This window comes from Brachyhypopomus gauderio, chromosome 16 (genome assembly GCF_052324685.1).
Source record: "Brachyhypopomus gauderio isolate BG-103 chromosome 16, BGAUD_0.2, whole genome shotgun sequence".
Classification (NCBI taxonomy): Eukaryota; Metazoa; Chordata; class Actinopteri; order Gymnotiformes; family Hypopomidae; genus Brachyhypopomus; species Brachyhypopomus gauderio.
Genome location: NC_135226.1, coordinates 1,247,133 through 1,271,574, shown reverse-complemented (window position 1 = coordinate 1,271,574; position 24,442 = coordinate 1,247,133). Strand labels below are relative to the sequence as shown.

The following is a 24,442-nucleotide window of genomic DNA, read 5'->3' as shown; positions in this document are numbered from 1 at the left end:
ATAATGTATAATAATAATAATGCAGCCCAGAGTTTATACTTCACTTTCTTGCTTCATGAGCTAATGGGAAATGGAGGCTTCAAGATACTTGGAGGGTCTTTTGAATTTGCTGGTGGTTTTTTATAGATTGCTTATGGTTGCAGGTGGACAAACTGGTCAGAAGAGCAAAATCCAGCCTGAGGTGAAACTGAAGATGGCAGAACATCTACCTAACCTTAAATGTCAGTTTAGAGTTACCTGACCAGGTAGTCAGTTTAGAGTTACCTGACCAGGTAGTCAGTTTAGAGTTACCTGACCAGGTAGTCAGTTTAGAGTTACCTGACCAGGTAGTCAGTTTAGAGTTACCTGACCAGTTAGTCAGTTTAGAGTTACCTGACCAGGTAGTCAGTTTAGAGTTACCTGACCAGGTAGTCAGTTTAGAGTTACCTGACCAGGTAGTTGTTTGCTAGCATCATCGGCTCTAGTTGTGCTCACATATGCTCTGGCACACACTGATTTGAAATGAAAATGTGCCATATTTGTCAATTGTGAATTTTACACCTCAATCGAAATTTGTCCTCCGCATTTGACCCATCTGTGCAGTTAGAACACATACACACACATACACACACTAGTGATTAGTAGGGGGCTGTGGTGCACATACACACACACACTAGTGATTACTAGGGGGCTGTGGATCACACGTGCCCAGAGCGGTGGGCAGCCCTAGCCCGGCACCCGGGGAGCAGTTGGGGTTAGGTACCTTGATCAAGGGCACCTCAGTCATGGCCTCAGGTCTGGGAATCGAACCCATGACCCTCCAGTCACAAGACCAGTTCCCTACCACCAGGCAATGACTGCCCCATTTGTGCTGTTGGGATGGGGAATCTTCTCCTGTAGCTTTGATAAGCACTCTGGCTTTGGGACAGCTTGCTTCTCCCGAGCCCTCTGCTCCAGGATCTGTTATAAGTCCTTATATAGGAATAAAGGCAGAGTGCACAGATCTGGTCTTTTCTGAGTGCTGTTTTCACACGTCAGGCTGATAAGGTCAGCAGAGCTCCGCTGAGTTCTCAAAGCTGACCTGAACAAAGCCAGTCGTCTCTTGCACCTCTCATCAGGTTCTCTGCACTGTGTACAGTTCAGAACAAGGGAAACCTTTACTTTACTTTTAGGCATACTGGAGTTTATACTTTGGACAAAGTTTCTTCAAGAAGGAAGACTTGCACAGAATAGCAAGTATAGAGGTTTTGTTTGATGTCTCTGGGATGATGTAAGCTTAACTTCCATTTCAATATGTGACATTGATTTGTTTACTCATCATTTACACCATGGACAGCATTCGAGTAAAACCCTAACTTAAGTAAAACACTAGCTTAAGGCCCATGTACGCATAAGTTCACATTAACCACATTAATGCATAAGTGTCCAGCAGTCACACATCTGTGCAGAGGTGATATTTCATTTGACTCTATGATTCCGATCTGTGATTTAATGTAGCTTATGTTTATGATAAACACTTTTTTGAAATTCAGAAGCAATAAACACCTGGTTTGACTTGGAAAAAGAATGCATGGTTTGTTCTGAGCTAGTTTTTCTGAGCCTTTTTCATTGCTATAAGGCCCTGTCCTGGGGGCGGAGTAAGGAGTTATGCCCCACCCCCAGGGGCGTATGGAATGCAGCAGGCCTGCGAGGCGGCTGTGCATGGAGTTCTTGATTGTTGTGTCCTCGCTCCAACACTGCCTCTCTTTGTGAAATTCCCTCAGGCACAGAAGAACATTCTTCCTGTGCCAAGTTCTCCAGAGGAAGAAATACAAAGGAAGGAGAGAAAAAAATGTAGAGAAAAGGAGAACAAGTCTATTGTGTTGCTTCAGTGATACGCCGTCCACACTAGTCCTGTTGCGAATGTAAATGTGGAAACTAGCTTTTGTGCATTTGTTTTTAAGTTGATGTGAAATGAATTGTATTTATGCACTGGGAATGAATGGAGTGTGACATGGCTTTGTTGCAGACGTGTGCCAAACAACCACGTAATGATCCAGTTTGAACTGCTGAGGATGCATGCATCTTGCATTGGCCTGTGTTTACCGCTTGGTCTGGGCATTACAACAGTGTCGGGCGGTGGAAACCCACCCTGCTTCCTGCTCCATCCTTGCCATTGCCATCCCAGCCACGAACATTGCGCAGTGGATGCTAAACTATTTAGCACATGCGGGAGAAAAAGGCTTCTCTTCCAAAACACGACCTTTTCCATCAGCACCCTGCTGTATTCCCCTCCCCCGCCCTGCTGCCTCTCCCATGACTCACTGCTGCCGAGTCCTGACCCTTCATACTCTCTGCCTTTCCTTTTTTTCCACGACCCCACCCCCCTAACAGACTTGCCCCCCCTCTTGTGTACAACAGCAGCTTCCTGCACTCACTTGTCTCTTTCTGCTCATGAATGTCTTGGTAATTAGCTGCTGTGTTCAGGTGTGTCAGAGCAGGAAAACACTGCACAATATGGTGGGCACAAGAACGATCCAGGACTCTTAGTCCAGGCAGTGGGGTTTACCCTAGTGGGGTTTACCCTAGTGCTCACCCTAACCCCACCCATACATACCTAATCCTAACATATTCCTTAGTGCTCACCCTAACCCTATGTATGGGGTTAACCCTAACCCTAACTCTAGAGCAGTGTTTCTCAACCTTTTTTCAGTTGTGGCACCCTTTATATGCATGCAAAATTTTAAGGCACCCCAGTTTACAATGCGTTAAAAACACAGGCTTTGGGGGGTGGGGGGGTGGAGACGTAAGTTGATGACCGGGGGGGGGGGGGGGGGGGGGGGTCAACAACTTATATCTCACGATATCACGATATATTCCGATATCTCACATTTTTTTCGGATGTGAGATATCGGAAGTGTGCCGTGAGAGCGTGTGAAAACGGTCAAATGCGTGTGTCTCATGCTCAATTCGTGAGCGTTGGCAACCCTGAAAACATACTCTCTGCAACCATCTCCCGGCCAACATAACACAAAAAAAGTGATTATTAAGACAGAGAGCAGATAAATGTGACTTACAGTAAGTGGGAAACCTGCGTAATCACGTGCTGACCTTGGTCATATGCAGGTCATATGCACGCTTTGAACGTGAGACTCACGCATATTTAGCGATTTCACACGCTCTCACGCCACACATGGAATTTCTCACGCTTGAATATTATTATTATTAATTTATTTTTTAAATAATCTAATCGCCGCACACCGCAGCATATTCAGCCAATCCATCGGTTGTATATTATAACAGGTTGAACCAATCAGAATATAGATCGCGCTGTTTCTTGGTAGACTTTAGCCAGCCCGCTCCCCACACACACACACACACACACACACACACACACACACAGCCGCTACACTAACCATCGCGACAGATTCCAATCCCCCCCGCCTGAAAAAAAGCTCACGCCCACCAAACTTGAGAGATCTGGTCATATGAAATACATTTTAATGATTTTTTAAGCGTATAATAACTTCAATTTTTAAAACTATAGTTTTTTATTTCACATCAGAATATTTTGACGGCACCCCCGATGAAGACAGACGGCACCCCAGGGTGCCGCGGCACCCCGGTTGAGAAACGCTGCTCTAGAGTATGGGGTTAACCCTAACCCAGGCCTTAGACAAACCCCAACGCTCAGCCCAGCCAATATGACCGTCCAGCCCATACGGCTCAAGACTAACATCCCAGTTCATGGAGGTCTGTGGTCTGTATGAAGCAGGAGTTTCAGACATGTTTAAACTCACTCTCACCTGTGAACCTGTGATCAGTGCAGCAGTAGACAGTGATCTTAGCCTGGGCTCTACTACACTAAATACCTTCTTCATAAACGGTTAAATGTAAACTGCAGGAATACATTAATGTGCTGGGTTTTGGTGGTGGTGGTGATGGTGGTGTGGTGTGGTGTGGTGATGGTGGTGGTGGTGATGGTGGTGGTGATGGTGAAGATGGTGGTGATGGTGGTGGTGATGATGGTGATGGTGGTGGTGATGGTGGTGATGGTGATGGTGGTGGTGGTAGTGAGGGTGATGGTGGTGGTGGTGATGGTGTTGGTGGTAGTGAGGGTGGTGGTGATGGTGGTGGTGATGGTAGTAGTGATGGTGGTGGTGATGGTAGTAGTGGTGGTGGTGATGGTGATGGTGGTGATGGTGACGGTGATGGTGGTGGTGGTGGTGAAGGTGGTGGTGATGGTGAAGATGGTGGTGATGGTGGTGGTGATGATGGTGATGATGGTGGTAGTGATGGTGATGGTGGTGGTGATGGTGGTGATGGTGATGGTGGTGGTGGTAGTGAGGGTGATGGTGGTGGTGGTGGTGGTGATGGTGGTGGTGATGGTGGTGGTGGTGGTGGTGATGGTGGTGGTGATGGTAGTAGTGGTGGTGGTGATGGTGGTGGTGGTAGTGGGGGGGGGGGGGGGGTATGGCTGCAGCCCTGTCCCCCCCTCCCCTCCCACCCTCCCACTGGGAAAGTTTTCTCTTTTCTCTTATGCTATTCCCTTCAGCTTTGCTGGTCATTCTGGGGAAGCAGAGATTCACAAACAGGGTGGATCCCAGTGGAAGACTAGGAGAAAAATGGGGAGTGAATAAAACAACCCTTGTCACGACAAATGCAGTCAGTCCTAATTGTGTTTATAAATATGACTTTTAGTTGAGGCAAAGTGGGATGAGGCCATCAGGTGTGGGGGCTGGATGTGGCAGTCAGGTGTTAGGGCTAGTAATATGGGTTGGGTGATGATTGGGTATATGGGTGGAGTGTGAGGGTTGGGTATATGGGTGGAGTATGATGGTTGGGTGATGGTTGGGTATATGGGTGGAGTGTGAGGGTTGGGTATATAGTAGGGGTGGGCGATATAATATCGTTCACAAAAATACCGGTACATTTCTTTATTCGATAGGATTTCGCTATATCGCGACATTATGACGCAAGGACGCAGGTTGTGCGTGCAGCGCGCAAAATAACCATGGCCAACAGCGGAGAGAGCAGCAGTGCTCACACTGTGAATGATTTAGTTCCTAAACGAGGAGCTACATCAGTAGTGTGGAAGTATTTCATGAACAGTTCACGTTCAAAGTTCAGTTCATTTTACTTTTTTTCGTGAGATATTCAAATACTTTTTTCACGATTTGGCTGTTGCGCAATCAAGGGGCGGACACAAATGCGAAGTAGATAGTACAATCTCATTAGATTTTATTTCACATCACGACACGCGAGTGGACCGCGAATGACGTGGCATGATGAATAGAGAACTAACGCTTAATACACTATGGGCGTACTCACACTAGGCACGGTTTGCTGGATCCGTGCTGGGGCCCGGTTATCCCCCCTCCCCACTCCCCCTCTGGCCTGCACTCACACTGCCTTCATCAACCCGGCCCGAGCACGCTTACGTCATCACAACGCCGCTTTATTTGGAAAAAAAAGCGCGCTCACACAACACTATAGAGCTCATGATTCTCTTTTTATTGTATTTTTGGAGTCGTTTTGGGAGTGCAGAAACACGGTGCAAGCACAGATTTATCGATCATTTAACACAACGATTGTCTGCTAATCGCTTTGCCGCTATGACTGTTTAACGTGAGCGTCGCATCACTGATGTCATGTTTGAGTTCCAGCGAAATGAACCAATCAGACGAGGCACCAAGCGGGCCCGGGCACGGATAGCGCTCACACTAGAAGCGAACCGTGCCCGAGTCCACATGAATCGTGCCCTGGCCCACCTCTTCAAAGCGGGCCCGAGCACGGTTAACTGATCCGGGCCCGGGCACGGTTGGAGCGCTCACACTAGCCAAACGAACCGTGCTTCGGCAGGCAACCGTGCCCGGGCCCGGATCGCAGAGCCTAGTGTGAGTACGCCCTAAAAGGCAGCGGAAATGACAAGGGCACAAAACTAGACCAAACACAAGAGTACAACTAATTGTTACATACACTGACATGAACAAACACACGGGAAGCAAGTAACGGCCATACATGAACATGAAGTCTAACAGAACATACATGTATTGCCAGGCACGATATCACGTTAGAGAACATGGAGACCAAACATGAACTGAAAACCTAAAACACTACGAACCTGAAAATGGAACAGAGACTTTAACCATACACAAACACGAAGCTAATCAAAACCACGAATCACAGATAAGGTGTGAATACCGTGCACACCCAACTAGGAAATAAAGAAACGACAATGATCCCCGAAGGTATAGTCTGGACATAGGCTATATATACACACCAACTAGGAGATAAATAAACAACAATGATCCCTGAAGGTATAGTCTGGACATATACACACCAACTAGAAGATAAAGAAACGACAATGATCCCTGAAGGTATAGTCTATACATATACACACCAACTAGGAGATAAAGAAACGACAATGATCCCTGAAGGTATAGTCTATACATTAGGGATGCAAAGCATAGTCTGGACATAGGCAATACACACACACTTGTAAAACTAAGACGAGCTAACACGGAACAGCTGAAACAGAGGGGCGTAACAAGAACAAGGAAAACATAAAAACGACGAGACTAGAAGGGGGCGGAGCCAGACGTGACAACTACAAGCTAGAAATCACTATACGTTCTTATAAGTGCTATGCCTACACCGCTCTGCTGCAATTCATCACGGGTAACGTCGTGCGGAAGCCAGTATGTTATTAACTAGCCAGTATGTTAACTATTCTCATGCGGACACTACGTTGCCCACAATGCATTGCGCACACAATGTCAAAACCATTTCTGTCTGGTGATGCATGATTTAAGCGGCACCAGTGAGAATACAGGAGGGAGGAACTTTCTCTCGTTGCATTTCAAAAGAGAAAACAGATGTCACTCAGTTTTCAATGGAAACAAATTCCAACGTTCATTTACAGTGATGTCTACCGTTCATGACACATAATGTGAACTAATTCACGTTTAAGTTATTAAAAAATGTGTTTTGTTCAATGTTTTGAACTCGGTCATGCACAACACTGTGAATAGTGAATTTACTTGAGTTTGTCTTTTAACAACTTCCGCCCTGTCCTGCCTCTCTTCTTCGCGCAACTCATTTGGGACGTAGATTTGACTTATTACTGCCTCTTTGTTATTACCTTTTGGGAAGAAAAAATATCGAGATATATATCGTATATCGCCATTCAGCTAAAAAATATCGAGATATTATTTTTGCTCCATATCGCCCAGCCTTAGTATATAGGTAGTGTGTGAGGGTTGGTGTTGGAGTGTTAACGTTCAGCACTTAGCTAGCTGCCAGGGTCTAATGCCACAGGTTCAACCTGAGTTGACATCTGTACCAAGACTCTGATAGGGTCACTAATACAGGGCTCAGATATTAAGAGGTCTTCAGTTCACCTCTTCTGTTGCAGTAGGCTAATATGTACATGACTCTTCTGGATGGATTTGGTACTGGTATTGTCACTGATGTGCTTTTTGCTATTTACCACAAGGGCTTCTTATTTGTTATAGAAGAACTGCAGCTACATAAAGAATTTATAGCGGAATTGGCGTTGGTTTTAGTTTTATTATTGCTTGCATCCATGTTTAATGGATCATTTAGTAGTTATTAACATAAGTTCTGAGTTAACTATAATAGAGGTTGATTATTCTCAGAAGCTGCAGTGCTTTTTACAAAATGGAGAAATCATTGTTTTTAACAGAGTACTGAAGTTGAAATGTAACGGCAATGTAATATTCCTATTAATAGTTGGTTTGGGGAGGGTGTGGTGTGGACAGTATCTGAGATGTGTCTTCATGTAATCACAGACTAATCTGCAGATAGGTGAGGTCCTGAGAAAGACATCCAATGTAATTGAGTGTAAACATGGAAGGTTGAAACATATTGACAGCAGTAAGATACATACTAAGGGTGCAGGAAAAAATCGATTCGAGCTCGAATCGCGTTTCTAACATTGAACGATTCAGAATCGATTCTCATTTTCAAAAAATCAATTTTTTTTCGGGTACGGGTGTGCTTTCTCAGCCACTGTAGTGCTAGGCAAAACCGCTAAAGTATGAAGAAAAATAAGTCCAAACGGCTCTGTGTCACGTAGGGCAACGCCCCCTCTCGTGGCTGCCACTCTGGGTTCCCTCGTGTCTGTGTTCCGTGCCTGTTTACCCTGCCCCGCTCGTTGTCTCTGAGATTCCCTGACTGTCCGCCACGCCCCTGTCATAATCGTCCCCACCTGTTCCTAGTTTAGTTCAGTGTTCATATAGTCCCTGTATTTCCCCAGTCTGGTTGTCGGTTGTTTTGGATGTCTGACCGTTTATGTGTTTCTCAGTTTCGTGTTGCCCCGCTGTCGTTTGTTGCTTTCCGTATCGTTATGCCCCTGTACCTGTCCAACCTTGATGGCTCTCCTGTTATGACCCCTGCTTGCCACTACGATGACGATCATGGAATGCCCTGCAATAAATCTCGCTCTTCTCAGCGATTGTGTCCGTCTCCTCGCTCCGTGGCGCGAGCCGCGTTACACTCTGCAGTCTTTGAAAGCAACCATTTGGATCCACTTTAGATTTTACCGTCAACCCAGCCCGGGGTAAGAATGGGCTTGATCGTTTACACACGCATAAAGATGCTACAGATGATATTCGGGAGTTACAGTGACTATAACTTAGTTCATTGAGCACTCTAGTTTTGTCCTAACTAGATATTTAGACATAATACTGCTGTAATACTGCGAAGTCATGGTCAGAGGTGAACTTCGGCATAGCCGGTGTGTATTTTATTTAAAATAATTAATACCCTTGAGCCAGTGTGTCTTTGGACATAGATAATGCAGTTTGCTGTGATTGATAATTAAAGTCTAGCTCTTATTTATGCATAGAAACGTAAATCAACAATATAATCTGTATCGTCTTTATGCGGATAAACGAGGGGAGTCGGAATTCGCCACAACAGCGGCTGAACGCCAAATCTGTTCAGAACAGACACTGTTCAGAAACTGATTAGTTCAGTTAAATGTATTCAGTTCAATGTATATATGCGGCTTTTAGGAAATACGGTATATATATATCTTTTTCATCTGTGACGTGGAAGTTCTGGCAGCTAATATAAGCCTACCCATTTTATTAATGTACCAGCACTTTTATTTTTGGAAGCACTTTCATATATTTTTAATTTTTGTGATTTGTTAAGGAAAAAAGTGTAATTTTGTTTCTGGAAGTGGCATGTTCTCAGAAATACGCCGGTGTGAAACCGGTGTGTGATTGATTATCTGTGACTTGTACCTGTGTTAAATTGTAAAGCGCCTTGGGAATCTGGAAAGGCGCTATATAAATCGAACATTCATTCATTCATTCATTCAAATAGGCAGCTAGCCTAAGCCTAATTCTTGTACGAAGCAATTTGTTGTTTTTACAGAAAGAGCAGTATTTTTGTATAATTCAATTTTTGAGTAGTGGCAAGTTCTGGCAGCTAGCCTAAGCCTTTTATTTATTTTACTACAGTTTTATTAGTTTAATGTAGTGTTCTCAGTGTCGGTTGTGTTTGTACAAGTTAAAAACATGTGCAAGAATAAATAAATCAGACATGTTGTCTTGGATTTACCTTTGTGTGTTTACATTATTGCAATATGTTGATAAAACCTTTACAATTATAATACACTTGTGACGGGCAGGGTGAGCAACTCAAAAAGGAAGCGATCATGCCAAGTCTCAGGGAAAGAGGATGGTTTAATAGAAAGTGTGCAAACCAAAAACCTGTGCATTGTTCCAAATGAAGGAAATAATAACCAGCAGTCAACTGGTACAAAGACAAGACATATATAGACGAACAAACGACCCTCAGGTGAGACGGATCACGGGTCCCGCCCACCTGAGGGACGAACATCACGTGACCAAAAACAGGACCGCTGCCGCTGTAACCGGGGGCGACCGGTAGGGGCCCCCCCCACAACGTGACAATCTTTATAAATGTACTCTGCTTTCATGCCAGCAGATCGAAGTAGCTCGTTTTGAATCGAGAATCATTTTTTAATCGAATCGTTGGAATCTGAAAGAATCGGGAAAAAATCTAATCGTGACCCCAAGAATCGATTCTGAATCGAATCGTGGGATTGCCAAAGATTCACAACCCTAATACATACTGATTTGCGGATGGTTAGGACGGAAGACCTATTTGAGCTGAAGATACTACCGGTCCTATTTGAGCTGAAGATACTACAGGTCCTGTTTGAGCTGAAGATACTACAGGTCCTGTTTGAGCTGAAGATACTAGAGGTCCTAACCCTAAAATGGCAGTGTGGCCATGAGCGCTCCCACGTGACCCAGTCCAGATCCCTTCTGGTGGCTGCTGTTGCTTTTATGCATTATGTCTGCAGCAATACAAAAATACACTGGCATGCTTCCTTTAGGCTGCCTTTAACTAGTTACCATGGTTACACACACTTTCTGCTGGACAAGCAAAATGAGCAGAGTGTGAAAGCCACTGTGTTCATAACACACACACACACACACACACACACACACACACACACACACACACACACACACACACACCCCACTACACACACACCCCACTACACACACACCCCACTACACACACACACACCCACTATACACACACCCCCCACTACACACACACTACACACACACACCCCACTACACACACACTACACACACACCCCCCACTACACACACACTACACACACACCCCCCACTACACACACACCCCCCACTACACACACACTACACACACACCCCCCACTACACACACACCCCCCACTACACCCCCCCCCCCCCCCCCCCCCCCCCTGTTCATTCTCCCCCCATTCTCTCTCATCCCAATTAGTTTTAATACACTTCAACCTTTGCACTATTAAAAATGACATATTATTCTACCAAATATAGCAATTATATTTTCGTATTTTGCTATATGCAAGATGTAAAGCAAGCAGGCGTGTGCAGGTATGCAGATATACCAAATAAACGCACATCTCCAAAACATTTTGGCCATGGCTCAGAACACTGGTGATTAACCATCCATTGGCTCTTCGCACGATATTAAAATCTGCAATAACAAAGATAGTGTTTCTCTCTCCTGTGATCTCTGTTTCAGCTTGGTAGAGAATAGGATATAATACATTGATGATGTCTGGGCACCTTCAAAGTACATTGATTCCTCTATCTGTCTCAGATACTCTGTTCCATCTTATTTACTTTATTACATTATGTTGTCTATTACTTTTTTATTGTGTAAAGCACTTTGAGTTGCATGTATGTATGAAAGGTGCTATACAAATAAAGATTATTATTATTATTATTATTATTATTATTATTATTATTATTATTATTATTATTATTTGCTTGAAGAGGGGAGAGGGAGCTTTTTGATTTGCATTTAAATCAGTTACACACTCCATTGCAGTAGCTGTTCAAAGCCAGATACACTGCTGTGGTGTAGGAGGTCTTGGAGGTGTGAGAAGCCACAGCACTGTAGGTAACTTGCAGCCTCATAACCGCCCACCCCGCTTGTCCTGACACACCCGGTCAGCGTGAGCTGAGCTGGTGGCTCCCTTCAGGCCTGGAGCTCCTGCTGTTGTCAGGGGTTTTGTTTCTTGAGATTATTTGCTGTGCACTTGTCCCGTGCAGATAGAATGTTCTGGAAATGGAAAATTACACAAATGTATGCACACACATTTCATTAAAAATACATCCTCAGATAGTAAAATTTAAAAAGTCCTTAATGAACAATTTAGCTAATTATAATAGAAAGAAGAGAATTGTGTGTTATTATAATTATGGTATTGAAAACACCTAATGTATATTGAGTTCCTAATTTCAAGCAGGTTGTAATTAAACAATATAAAAAGACATTTAAAGACTGTATAATTACATTTAGTTAACTTGGTGCCCCTGAGCGATGTGTGACTGCATGTGTTGATGTGTAACTGAGACATTTTCAAGCTGTATCATGTATAAATTAATCCTTCCTTGCTTTATTCATTATAGAGTGAATCCTTGTATTGATAATTTTAAAAAAGGTTGTGACGTCTTATCAGGGTGAAGAAAGTTTATCTTGTGTGGTGAGCTGCAGTCAGGCAGGTAGATGTGATTAATATGCAAAGACACGCAGCTGAGTGGTTGGAGCAGGATAGATCCCATCACAACTGCCAACCATGGGGTGGGCTATAAATCATGACTCATCAGGAGTGTGTTCATCATTGCCCAGACACATTGTAATTGTGACGGGCAGGTGTGAGCAACAAAAAGGAAGCGATCACGCCAAGTCTCAGGGAAAAAGGGTGGTTTAATATAAAGTGTGCAAACCTAAAACCCGTGCAATAGATCCAAATCAAGGATATAATGACCAGCGGTCAACTGGTACAAAGACAAGGCATATATAGACAGACAAACGACCATCAGGTGGGAACGGATCACGGGCTCCGCCCACCTGAGGGGCGTACACGACGTCACAAAACAACAACAACACAGCCGCTGTGGACGGAGGCGGCCGGTAGGGGGCCGCCTCACCGTGACAGACCCCCCCACCAAGCCGCACTCCCCTCCACTGGGTGTGTGGCACACAGCGGCTGCACAACAACACGAAGGGGCAGGAAGGCAAGGACAGGCAGGGACACACCTCCTGCAGTCCACGAGCTGAAACACAAAACACATAAAACATTACTCAGCTCACCTCCCCGGGCGGGACCCTGGACCGACCGGGCCGTTAACAACACATAACCACGCCCCAGTCGGTCACAGGGCCCTCACGCCCTAACCGGCGTTTAGCCAGAGAGCCCCAAGGGTGTGCGGACGAGGAGCTACGACTCCTTTGTCGTCCTTAGTGTGTGCGTGTGTGCAGGTTACCTCCCCGAGGCGTGGCTACTTCACCTCCTGGACCTACCTCCTCCCAGAGCTGACCCCTGCCTTCTGCTAGGGGTCACCCCAGCCTCCTGGGGAGCCAACCCCTCCCGGGGCCTCTCATCTCAAGGTGGACTCCTCCACCCAACCCAGGAGCGCCAGAGACCGAGGCCCAGAGCACCCCCGACGCGGGCTAGGGAGCAGCCCCAAGGGCCTCCTGGTCACCCCGGGCAGGAGGGAGGATCTCCATCCCCAGCAGGAGCTTTTCAGACCGGAGCCCCATGGTCCCCAAACATCCGGGGGCCCCAGCCCTCTAGGGAGGGGCTCTTCACGACCGGGCTCCGGTCACCCCACAACACAAGGGGGCTCCTGCCAGGTGGAGACCCCCACAAGGTCCAGGAACACCACGACACCGCCAAGGGGAAGCACCTGCACAGAAACAGCACACACACACACACACACACACACACACACCCCAACACCAACATAGAACACAAACGCGCCCTACCCTATTCAGGGCCTCCCTCGGGAGAGACGCCTTCCGTGCCACACCCCATGGCACGGGACCACAGCCGGTCCCCCCCCAAACACACATTTAAGGGGAGGAGCATGTGTGGAATTACATTTAACAGTTGACATCACGCTAGGACAAAACACACACGCAAATACTAGACAAACAAAAAACGGTGTACAAACAGACAGACGGAACCCATCACATGCGCGCTCTGTTTACACACACACACAGTGACGCGCGCCGCTCAGAGCCGCAGTCGCTCCCCACATTAAACACACGACACACGGGGAGCGAGGCGACAGTGACGAGCGGCAACCGCGTCACACATAAAACATTCAACATAGAACAGAACGAGCACGCACACTGGTCCACACGTCCGTCACCCGTACACACATACAAAACACACACGAGAGTCCACCAGGCAGACACCCTGGTGTTCGCCGTGCCACATACACACAAGCGCACGGCGAAACTCCCGCAACATACAACGGACACGAAGAGCTGTCTCAGGGCAGACTGCCCTGGTCCTCGCCGTGCTACACACACACACACACACACACACAAAACACAAAAGCACGGCGGAGCTCTTCAAACAAAACACCACGCAGACAAACACTTACCACGAGACATGACCACGAACGAAGGAGAAAGAAAAAGAGACTCGGCGGCTTCCGAAGGGTGGCTGGTCATTCTGTGACGGGCAGGTGTGAGCAACAAAAAGGAAGCGATCACGCCAAGTCTCAGGGAAAAAGGGTGGTTTAATATAAAGTGTGCAAACCTAAAACCCGTGCAATAGATCCAAATCAAGGATATAATGACCAGCGGTCAACTGGTACAAAGACAAGGCATATATAGACAGACAAACGACCATCAGGTGGGAACGGATCACGGGCTCCGCCCACCTGAGGGGCGTACACGACGTCACAAAACAACAACAACACAGCCGCTGTGGACGGAGGCGGCCGGTAGGGGGCCGCCTCACCGTGACAGTAATAGAGTTGGTCTTGGCTGTGATCACCAACTAGTACACATTTCAGTAGAGCTGCTTTACAAAATCAGTAAAGTTACCCTTAAAATAAAAGATAACTAGCGATATATGGACTGTTATGCATACAAAACTAATATGGCTTTATTGTAAATTAAATACTACTTTATATCAAGTATATTTAAATGTATTTAGCTAGAGCGCTTTCATTACGTTTGGCCTACAGTGGTCATTCTGATATAAACTCATCTAGCTCAGACAAATCTGAACACTACAGAAATGCACCAACAAGTGTGTGTTGGTACTAGTGTTGCCACCTGTCCCGGTTTTCACGTGCCTGTCCCGGTTTTCACGTGCCTGTCCCGGTTTTCCTGGGCTGTCCCGGTTTGTCCCTGTTTTCCCGGGCTGTCCCTGTTTGTCCCGGTTTTTCTTCTTTTTAATATTTGTTCCCGGCAAAAAAAACAACTTAAAAAAAACAACTTACGTTCGCCACCCTGTCAGTAGTATGTCAGTGTCCTTGTTTTTTGTCAGACCTAGGTGGCAACCCTAGTTGGTACTGAACACTGAAGGCTGATCACTAAGGTCAGAGCTGCTGATCACTGAGCTAGTTTGCCATTTGCCATGTTTGCAATATATCAGCAAAACAGTGCACATAAAATAAATGTACCATCAGTTGGTGTGCCATCATTGACAGAGATTAATCAGGGATCATTTCTCTGCATAAAAGAAATATTTTAAAACGCTTCTGATGGGTCACAATTTATGGCCCCGCCCACTGCCCATACAAAGTAGGTAGGTAGGTAGATACTTTATTGATCCCGAAGGAAATTTTGCAAGTGGCCCATATGTGGTGCAGAAGTCGAGGCGGGCAGATTTGAAGTTGTGCTGAATTTGTGTACAAAAATACTAGTGCATCTTTTAGTTTACAAGTTCTCAAATTTAAAATACAAGTTCTCAAATCATGTCCTTAACGCTCTCAAGTTTTGCAACAGACTTACTTTCTTTCAGGCAAGCCTCACCCAACAGTGGGTGGAAACTTACTTCACAGTTGGGTGGAGTCACACCCCACAATGTGTTGTGACTGGGCTGATGTAATTCTATCATTTTGTCCAGGTTCTTGTGTCTCCTTATTTATATTAAATGGATACTTTGCTAACATAGGCGTTCAATTTATTTTCAGTAGATGACTGGTAAGAATGGTGGTATTGACATTTAGCCAATTGGTATTGGCTTTGTCACTATCAGCTGCACTGTTTTGGGAACCATCATAAGATTTGTTTATGCTAACTTGGTCCAACCCCTTAATATGAAGCAGGGTTATATTTACACAGCCAGAACAGCACTGAGTTCCAAAAATACACAATATAAATAGGCCCACGGTCAGTAGTTCAGCAGCATCTGGAATAGTATGTTTATTCTGCCACTGTGATCAGTAAACACGGTGAAACTGAGATTCAAACATGCTCAGATGTGTCAAACATAAAGCATCTGCTCACTTCAGCCTGCTCAGTCTTGACCAAGTTTGACCACTGCTGTTTACTATTGCTTCCTGAAATGCTTTAAGGAGTTACAGTCTGTGGAGTTACACAAAAACTTTGGCCTGCTTCCAAAAACATCTTTAACATTTAAATATTTAGATGTGTTGCTTCTTCTTGATTGGATTTTTTGTCCTGAGTCAAGGGATCGAGTCATCTGGTCATCTGGGAGGTTGTTACTCTTGCAGACTTTACCTAATGAATGTTGGGAGGTCAGAATGACCTGGAATGAATGAATATTTGATGTGTACTCAGTACATGATGCAAAAATATTAGTTATCCTACTAGTTTAGTGATGTTGTGTGTATCTAGCTTATAATGATCTGACAGTCTTAAGTTCTTGTTAAATCACGTCAGTGTGTTAATGTCTGTTAATAATGTGACCTGTATTTTGATTCACCAAGACAAAGTTTTATAGACTTGCTTTGACTGTAATAAATCTCTGAAATGCAAACAGTAGAAGATTCAACACATGCACCAGTGTCTGTGGTTTCTAAACAACCTCAAGTAAAACATTTTCAAAATGCTGTACCACCATGACCACCAAACATCTCAGACCATTTTTTTGTGCTTGTCATTACATTTTAAATTCCATATTATTTGCTTAAGGTTATTTGTAGCATAGAACAGCTTCAAAGCAAAACCAAATGTAAAAAACAGGTCTGCCATCATCATTATGGGCATACAGCTTCCACACTTTTAGTTCCTGGAGCTTATTATTGTTGTAGGACTTACTAAAGTTATTATTGGGCTGATGTTCAGATGATTACATAGCTGGCTGATTCCCATGAATCATTTGTAGTTTTTTCCATATAGTACGTAGCAGACGAATCCTGGTGCCCTACAGTGTCATATTGCACTGCAGCATGAGCCATTAAAAAACAGTTCAATAAAAAATGACCACAGCACAATGACTTAGTCTCATGCAGAAGGTCATGCACTGTAGCTATTTACTGTTCAGTTCTCTCTTGAAAATGTGTTCTTTTGTCTTTGCACAGGAAGAAGCAAGACCTTCCCTGAAGTGGCTGTGCTGTGAGCTGGAGTTGCAGAAAACTCCACTCAGGTAAGCGGTTTATATTAGCAGTGGACAGACAACAGTACTGCCAGCTTGGTTTCTGCTCTGAAATTAAGGCTGTCATTCCCTTGATACTCACCCTCACATTCTTACCTTTTGTATTGTTCAGACACTGCACAAACTATTCCTGCACAATAGTGAACTTCTCTGAAGCACTATTGTTCCAAATGCCCTAGCCCCACCAGAACAGGAGTGTGCACCTGTGCAATTCTCTTTGAGAGCTTTTGTATTTACCTTGAGCTGAATGAAACGTGAAAGCTGTCTGTAAAGCTGGCACAGAGCTGAGCTATGCCAGTAACGAACAGCCTCCATACGAAATTCTCAACTGTGTTTACATTTGTCCTAAAGATATCTTAGCCAGGTTTAGAGAGCACCTCCCTGGGGGGGAATAAAAGACCCACACACTGTTGATGCATGAATCAGAGTCGGCTGGTGTGTGGTGACCCCACCTTGCATGGAGCCATTCTGGAGAGACCTGTGTGGGAGCAACACACATTCTGGTGACAGAGCAGACAAACAACACGGCCTCGGCCTCCCGGGACATTCTTAAAGAATGAGGTAGCGCCGGGATAGAAGTCTCTCAGCGATTCGGTGATTCAGCCCATGGAATATTCCTACTTACGGGAAGCATATCCACCACTCCTTTTTAGAAGGGATCCCTTTAAACAGGCAAGAAGTCCCCACACACACACACATAGCAAGGGGAGTCATAGCTCTGGAACACAAAATCTGGAACATAATACGCTGCTTTGTGCGTGGAAAGACATGCCTCCCCAACCCTCTGTTAAACCATACAGATGTTGCTCATGAAGCTTACGTCTATTAAAAGGGGACAGCACTGTACCTTATTTTAACCTATTTTTTGTTGCCTTTAAAAAAAAAAATTGATTTAAGAGAGGTTTCTATGTCATTAATAAGGCCTGTAAAGGTTTGCAGACACAGCTGAACTGAATTCCAAATGGAAATATGAATAGTGGTGATTAATAGTGAGTAATAGTGGTTAGTAAGTGCTGGTCTTTTCACCCGTGTTTGCCTGAGTCAGCCCCTTTCATCTCCAGCTTTGGCCATTTTTTGTTCGTTGTGCTTGGACTCAGTAAATTACTCCACCATATGCCCTCTCTCCCCTCCCCCCCTCTCCTCTCTCTTCTCTCTCTCCTCTCTCTCTCCTCTCTCTCTCTCTCTCCTTTCTCCCCCATCTCTCTCTCCCCTCCCTCTCTCCCCTCCCTTTCTCCCCCTTCTTCACTTACCTTCTCTGTTTTTAACTGAGCTTACACACCAGTTATTTACTTAACAAAGCAATCAAAGTGAAGATGTGAAGTGGTTGCCAACTTTCTGCAGAGTCAATCACTATAGATATCCAAACTTCATGTGGCCTTCAGATTAACTTTAGAACAGTGTGCAGAGAACTTCATGGAATGGGTTTCCATGGTCGAGGAGCTGCATCCAAGTCATTCATCACCAAGTTCAATGCACAGCGTCAGATACAGTGGAGTAAAGCATGATTAATTAATCAAATTAATTAGAAGCTTTGTAATTAATTAATCGAAATTAAAACTAAGGAGTTTTTCCTTGCCACTGTCGCCCTTGGCTTGTTCACTGGGGTCTAGGACTCGGCACTTGTAAAGCTGCTTTGTGACAACAACTGTTGTAAAAAGCGCTATATAAATAAAATTTGATTGATTGATTGATTGATTAATCGCATTTTAATCGAATTTCAGTATTTAACATGAGAAATATTAATTTAGGTTGAATGATGAATGAATCAATTAACATAATCATAAACTTTAACATCTTGGTTATTTTTCCACCAGTCTACTACACAGACCAATAGATGAGTGCAGTTTTAATACCATTTTAGATGGTAGATTTTCTTTAATTTCCCAGGCCTCTGCCACATGCATCTCCATAGTGCCTAGAAGTGGTCTTCTGCATGCTCAAAGCAAAAGACTGGATCTTCCATTCATCATCTATATGATATGAGCTGTCACACCAAGATAATTCTTGTTGCTAATAGAGGTCCAGTGACCCCCAGTCAGAACCACATTTGTGGCGCTCTTCACAATAACCTGTTTTACTTCCCTTTCCTCATCATACAGCTGCTGGATTTTCTTTGACATTGTCTTTCTGGACGGCAGTTCGTAACTTGCATCAGCTGACGCAATTTGCAGCGCTTCTTGTAAAGTCTGGTTTATACTTTCACCAGTGACCGTAGCACGCGACTCCGCCCACCGCAAGATACTGGCAGGAACACTGGCATGTGCTGAGAGACACAAGCAGGGATCATATAGAGGAACACTACAGGGGTGTACATCACTACATGGGTGTACATCACTACAGGAGTGTACATCACTACAGGGGTGTACATCACTACAGGAGTGTACATCACTACAGGGAGTACATCACTACAGGAGTGTACATCACTACATGGGTGTACATCACTACAGGAGTGTACATCACTACAGGGGTGTACATCACTACATGGGAGTACATCACTACAGGAGTGTACATCACTACAGGGGTGTACATCACTACATGGGTGTACATCACTACAGGGGTGTACAACACTACATGGGTGTACATCACTACAGGGGTGTACATCACTACAGGGGTGTACAACACTACATGGGTGTACATCACTACAGGAGTGTACACCACTACAGGAGTGTACATCACTACAGGAGTGTACACCACTACAGGAGTGTACACCACTACAGGAGTGTACATCACTACATGGGTGTACATCACTACAGGAGTGTACATCACTACAGGAGTGTACATCACTACATGGGTGTACATCACTACAGGAGTGTACATCACTACATGGGTGTACACCACTACATGGGTGTACATCACTACAGGAGTGTACACCACTAGAGCATGGGTTAAAGTTCTCCGTCACTACGACGGATTTCCGTCATTTGATTTTTTTGGGGAAAAAATCCGTCAAATCATAATAAACCACACGCGCGCGCGTGCGTGCTATCTTTTGTGGCCGAAATATGATTCTCACTGGCGCTCATCAGCGCTGGATGGATGACGGCGGTGTCATTTGATTGACTTGCGGGTCATTCCGCCTTCAGATTTACGGACATTATGTAGAAAAGTGACCTCCCTCCTGCCTGACGTGACCGTAGCGCGCGACTCTGTACACCTCGTGCAAACTTGCGCGAACGGCGGAGGCTAGTTGACGCGTCACATTCTTTTTGCAGTCTTGTCCGAAACGATATGTGGTAGTATAAAGAAACACCGCTCAAAAACAGGAGAATTTTAATGTTGCTATGTGTTCCAGGTTTGAAAAGTGCTGGAATTTAGGCTAAAGTACTTTAAAATGTTGAAATTGTAACTACTTCGTTTCACAACAAATATCTGTCTGACTGAACAGTTTTCTTGCATTACGTTAACAAATACGAGCCTCTTGTAATTCCAGGAAACATGAGAGAACGTGAAGACATTAAGATTGTCAACCATTAAACAACACATGGATAAACAACATTTAATGGATAAACAACCATTAAAAAATGTGATAAAAAGCGAATTATTTCGAATCATTTCGAGTATATGTATAAATATTTAACTTAATTAAATGTAACATTGAAAACGTGTTGAAATGGACCTTGAAAGTGACGTGCAAGTGCTTTATAATAATAATAATAATACATTTTATTTAATAGCGCCTTTCTAACACTCAAGGACACTTTACAATTACAACAGCAAAAAATAAATAAACTCATACATAAAATACAAGTAAGAGAAACAATAAAATATGACACAGTAAAACATGGATCAGTTAAACATTAAAAGCAATCTTGTACAGGTGAGTCTTTAATGAGGATCTGAACTGTAGAAGTGAGTTTATGTTCCTTATGTCAGGTGGCAGCGAATTCCAAAGCCGGGGAGCAGAGCGACTAAAAGCTCTACTCCCCATGGTGGTGAGACGGGCAGAGGGGACAGTCAGGTGAACAGAGGAGGAAGATCTGAGAGTGCGAGATGGAATAGCGACAGTGAGAAGATTAGAGAGATAGGGTGGGGCAAGGTTATGGATGGCTTTGAAAGTGAGTAGAAGAATTTTATAGTCTACACGGAACTTGATTGGGAGCCAGTGGAGCTGAGACAGTACAGGTGTGATATGGTGGAATGAAGGGGTTTTTGTGATGATACGGGCAGCTGAGTTTTGAACCAATTGAAGCTTATGGAGAGATTTGTGTGGAAGACCAAAAAGCAGGGAATTGCAATAGTCAAGGCGGGAAGTGACGAGGCTGTGCACAAGGATGGCAGAGGTATGTGGTGTAAGGGCAGGACGAAGGCGACTGATATTACGTAGATGAAAGTAAGCGGACTGGGTAATTTTATTGATATGTGATTTAAACGATAAAGAGTTGTCGAGGATGACACCCAGGCTTTTTATCTGAGAGGAAGGGAAAACAGATGTATTATCAATGTCAATGGAGGGACTGTTAATTTTAGAGAGTGTTGATTTAGTGCCAACAAGTAGAACCTCGGTTTTATCACTGTTTAATTTTAGCAGATTTGCAGTGAACCAGGATTTTATTTCCATCAAACAATCAGTAAGGGTGGAGAGTGGGAGAGTGGGAGTGGGTTTACAGGAAAAATAGAGCTGGGTGTCATCAGCATAACAATGGAAACTAATGTTGTGCTTACGAAAGATATGGCCAAGAGGAAGGAGGTAGATAATGAAAAGAAGGGGCCCCAAAACAGAACCCTGGGGCACACCTGAAGTAACAGGGAAAGGTTGAGAAGTAAATGTATTGATATGAACGAACTGAGTGCGGCAAGAGAGATATGATTTAAACCAGTTTAGGGGAGTTTGAGTGATACCAATGGAAGATAGTCTGTTTAGGAGGGTGGTGTGGCAGATGGTATCGAATGCTGCACTTAAGTCAAGGAGGATAAGGATGGAGAGTAATCCTGAATCTGCCGCCATAAGGAGGTCATTGGTGACTTTTATAAGGGCAGTTTCCGTGCTGTGTAGTGGACGAAATCCAGATTGGAACAGTTCATAGAGGTTATTATTTTTTAAGTGATTATGAAGTTGCGAAGCTACTACCTTTTCGAGAATTTTTGATATGAAGGGTAGATTAGAGATGGGCCGTAGGTTATTAAAATCAGTGGGGTCTGCGCCAAGTTTTTTCAGAATCGGAGTTATTACAGCAGTCTTAAGATGAGCAGGAACAGTCCCAGTGGTAAGGGAAGAGTGTGTGATGTTGGTGATGATAGGGACTAGTGAAGACTGACAGGCTTTCACTAGAACTGAAGGGAGAGGGTCTAGTTTGCAGGTGGATGGCTTCAGCTTCTGGATTATATCAGAGATTTCTGAGGCAGAAGGAAGATGAAAGGCAGACCAAGGATGAGCAGGAGGAGAAAAGTCAGGGAGAAAACTGGGAATGGATTGTAAACTAAGAGAGTGGTGGATTGTACGGATTTTATCAGTGAAGAATGACATGAGTGAGTTACAGAAATCAGTAGAGTACAGGTGAGATGGGATAGAGTCCGGGGCTTGGGTTATATTTTTATATAATGAGAAAAGTGACTTGGCATTTCCTTCATTAGAGCAGATTATATCAGTATAATGATTTGTTTTGGTATGAATAATGTTTTCCTTATATTGTAACATATGATTTTTATACATTTCCTTATGAGCAGAAAGTCCGGTTTTCTTGTAGAGCCGCTCTAGTTTCCGTCCTTTGGCCTTCATAAGCCGAAGTTCGGGTGTAAACCAAGGGGCTGAATTTGTGAAAGTTACAGACTTAGTTTTTAGTGGGGCTAGTGAGTCAAGTACAGAGTGAAGTCCAGTATTATAGTGAGCAACAAGATCGTCGGGGGTGGTTAGGTGATGAGTGTCAGATATGGAGTTAATACTGGAGGAGAGAGAAATGAGACGGGGAAGTTTGGTGACATTTATCGAAAGACTGACATTGAATGAGAGGAGGAAATGGTCGGTTATTGGGAGTTCATCAGTTGTAAGGTCGAGAGGAGAGACACCTGAGCAGCAAATTAAGTCCAGAATGTGACCCTTAGAGTGAGTGGGAGCATCGGTGTACTGCTGAAACCCAAAACCCTCAAGACAGCACATAAAATCTTTGGTGAGAGGGTTATTTATGTTGTCCATATGAATATTAAAGTCACCCAACACAATGTTATTTGGTGACAGGGTTGACAGGTGTGTGAGTAGAGTGGCGAAGTCATTTAAAAATGTACTGTTGGGTTTTGGTGGGCGATAGATGACTGTAAATATGGTCGGGGTAGATCCAGACAGTTTACATACTGTCAATTCAAACGAAGAGAAGGTCGGGACAGATACTGGCGAGACTTTCCACTTCTCGCTGTGAATTATCGCGATACCACCTCCTCGACTGGTGTCACGTGGTTTGCAGGTGTAAACAAACCCCGATGGAGTCGATTCATTGAGTTGTGTATAGTTGTTGGTTACTTGCCAGGTTTCTGTTAAACAGAGAAAGTCAAACTTACGGTCCGTGATGAGATCTCGGATGAGATGTCCTTTGTTCGTGAGTGAGCGGATGTTAAGCAGACCGAAGTTGACAGTGGAGTTGGGAAATGATGTAGCTGGGGTGTTCGCCGACCGGGCTAGGCAGGCTAGCACCCTGTGGTCAGCAGTCCGACCTGTGTTGCGTCGGGGTCGGCGAGAGATGGACCAGATAGATTTTATTGCCTTTGATGAGTCTTCAAGAACATTCCGACGAGACCCGCGGTGGATGTATCTCCGCCGAGGAGTGAAGATTATGTCCGGGTGTAGCAGTAGATCCGATGGAGCAGCAAACCGACTGAATCGGTAACGGAGAAGCTCAGCAACAGAATACTGAAGCGAGACCATTACAGGTTTGTGAATAAGTTTGTGAGTAAGTACCAGCAGAATCCAGACAAACGCTGACCAGGTGTGGATCTTACTAGTTTGCATTGCAGTTAAAAGACCACGGGGTCGCGTTTGACATAGGTGTAAAACTTCTTCTAGAATAGCAATAGCAATAATCCAGCAATAGTCCAGGCAGACAATGTAGGCTTGCTTTAAAATATTTAAAAGATAAGGAGAAAAAACTTTGGACACAACTTAGTTAAGCGTTAATAAAACTAGCAATTTTCGTGTGAGCAGCGGCAGCAAGTCGCGCCAGCGTTCACTCAGCACACTCAAAATGTACTACGGGCCAGCAGCTCAAACGCATCAGCGTAGCCGATGCTTACCTTTAATTCCACCTTATAAAGGTGTATGAACCCTGCAAACATGACTTTGTTCATTGTGCTGAGGCGCGGCGCGTGCGAAGTTACAAAATTCGAGAGGTGCACGACCTTGCGAATCACCAGCACGCGAGGCTCTCGCGCACGGGTGGAGCCAGCGCGATTACGTCATTTTCGGCGCCCGCGCCGCCCGCACGCGCCGCGTCAAATATAATGGCTTAAACCAGGCTTAACATGGATGGTTTTGTTCTGTTTGTATTTAAAAGCTCTATCCAGTGTAATTTTTTTGTAACATACCTACTTAAAGCAGGTAATCTT

General features: G+C 44.5%; 1 protein-coding gene across 1 annotated transcript in view; it reads left to right on the top strand.

Moving 5' to 3' along the window:
* The window catches only part of ppp2r3a (protein phosphatase 2, regulatory subunit B'', alpha), a 128,131-nt gene that overhangs the window by 7,635 nt on the left and 96,054 nt on the right, over positions 1 to 24,442 (top strand). Inside the window, exon 2 of the mRNA XM_076977285.1 lies at positions 16,839 to 16,903. The gene's annotated coding sequence lies outside the window, so the exon portion shown is untranslated. The remainder of the gene's footprint in view (positions 1 to 16,838; positions 16,904 to 24,442) is intronic.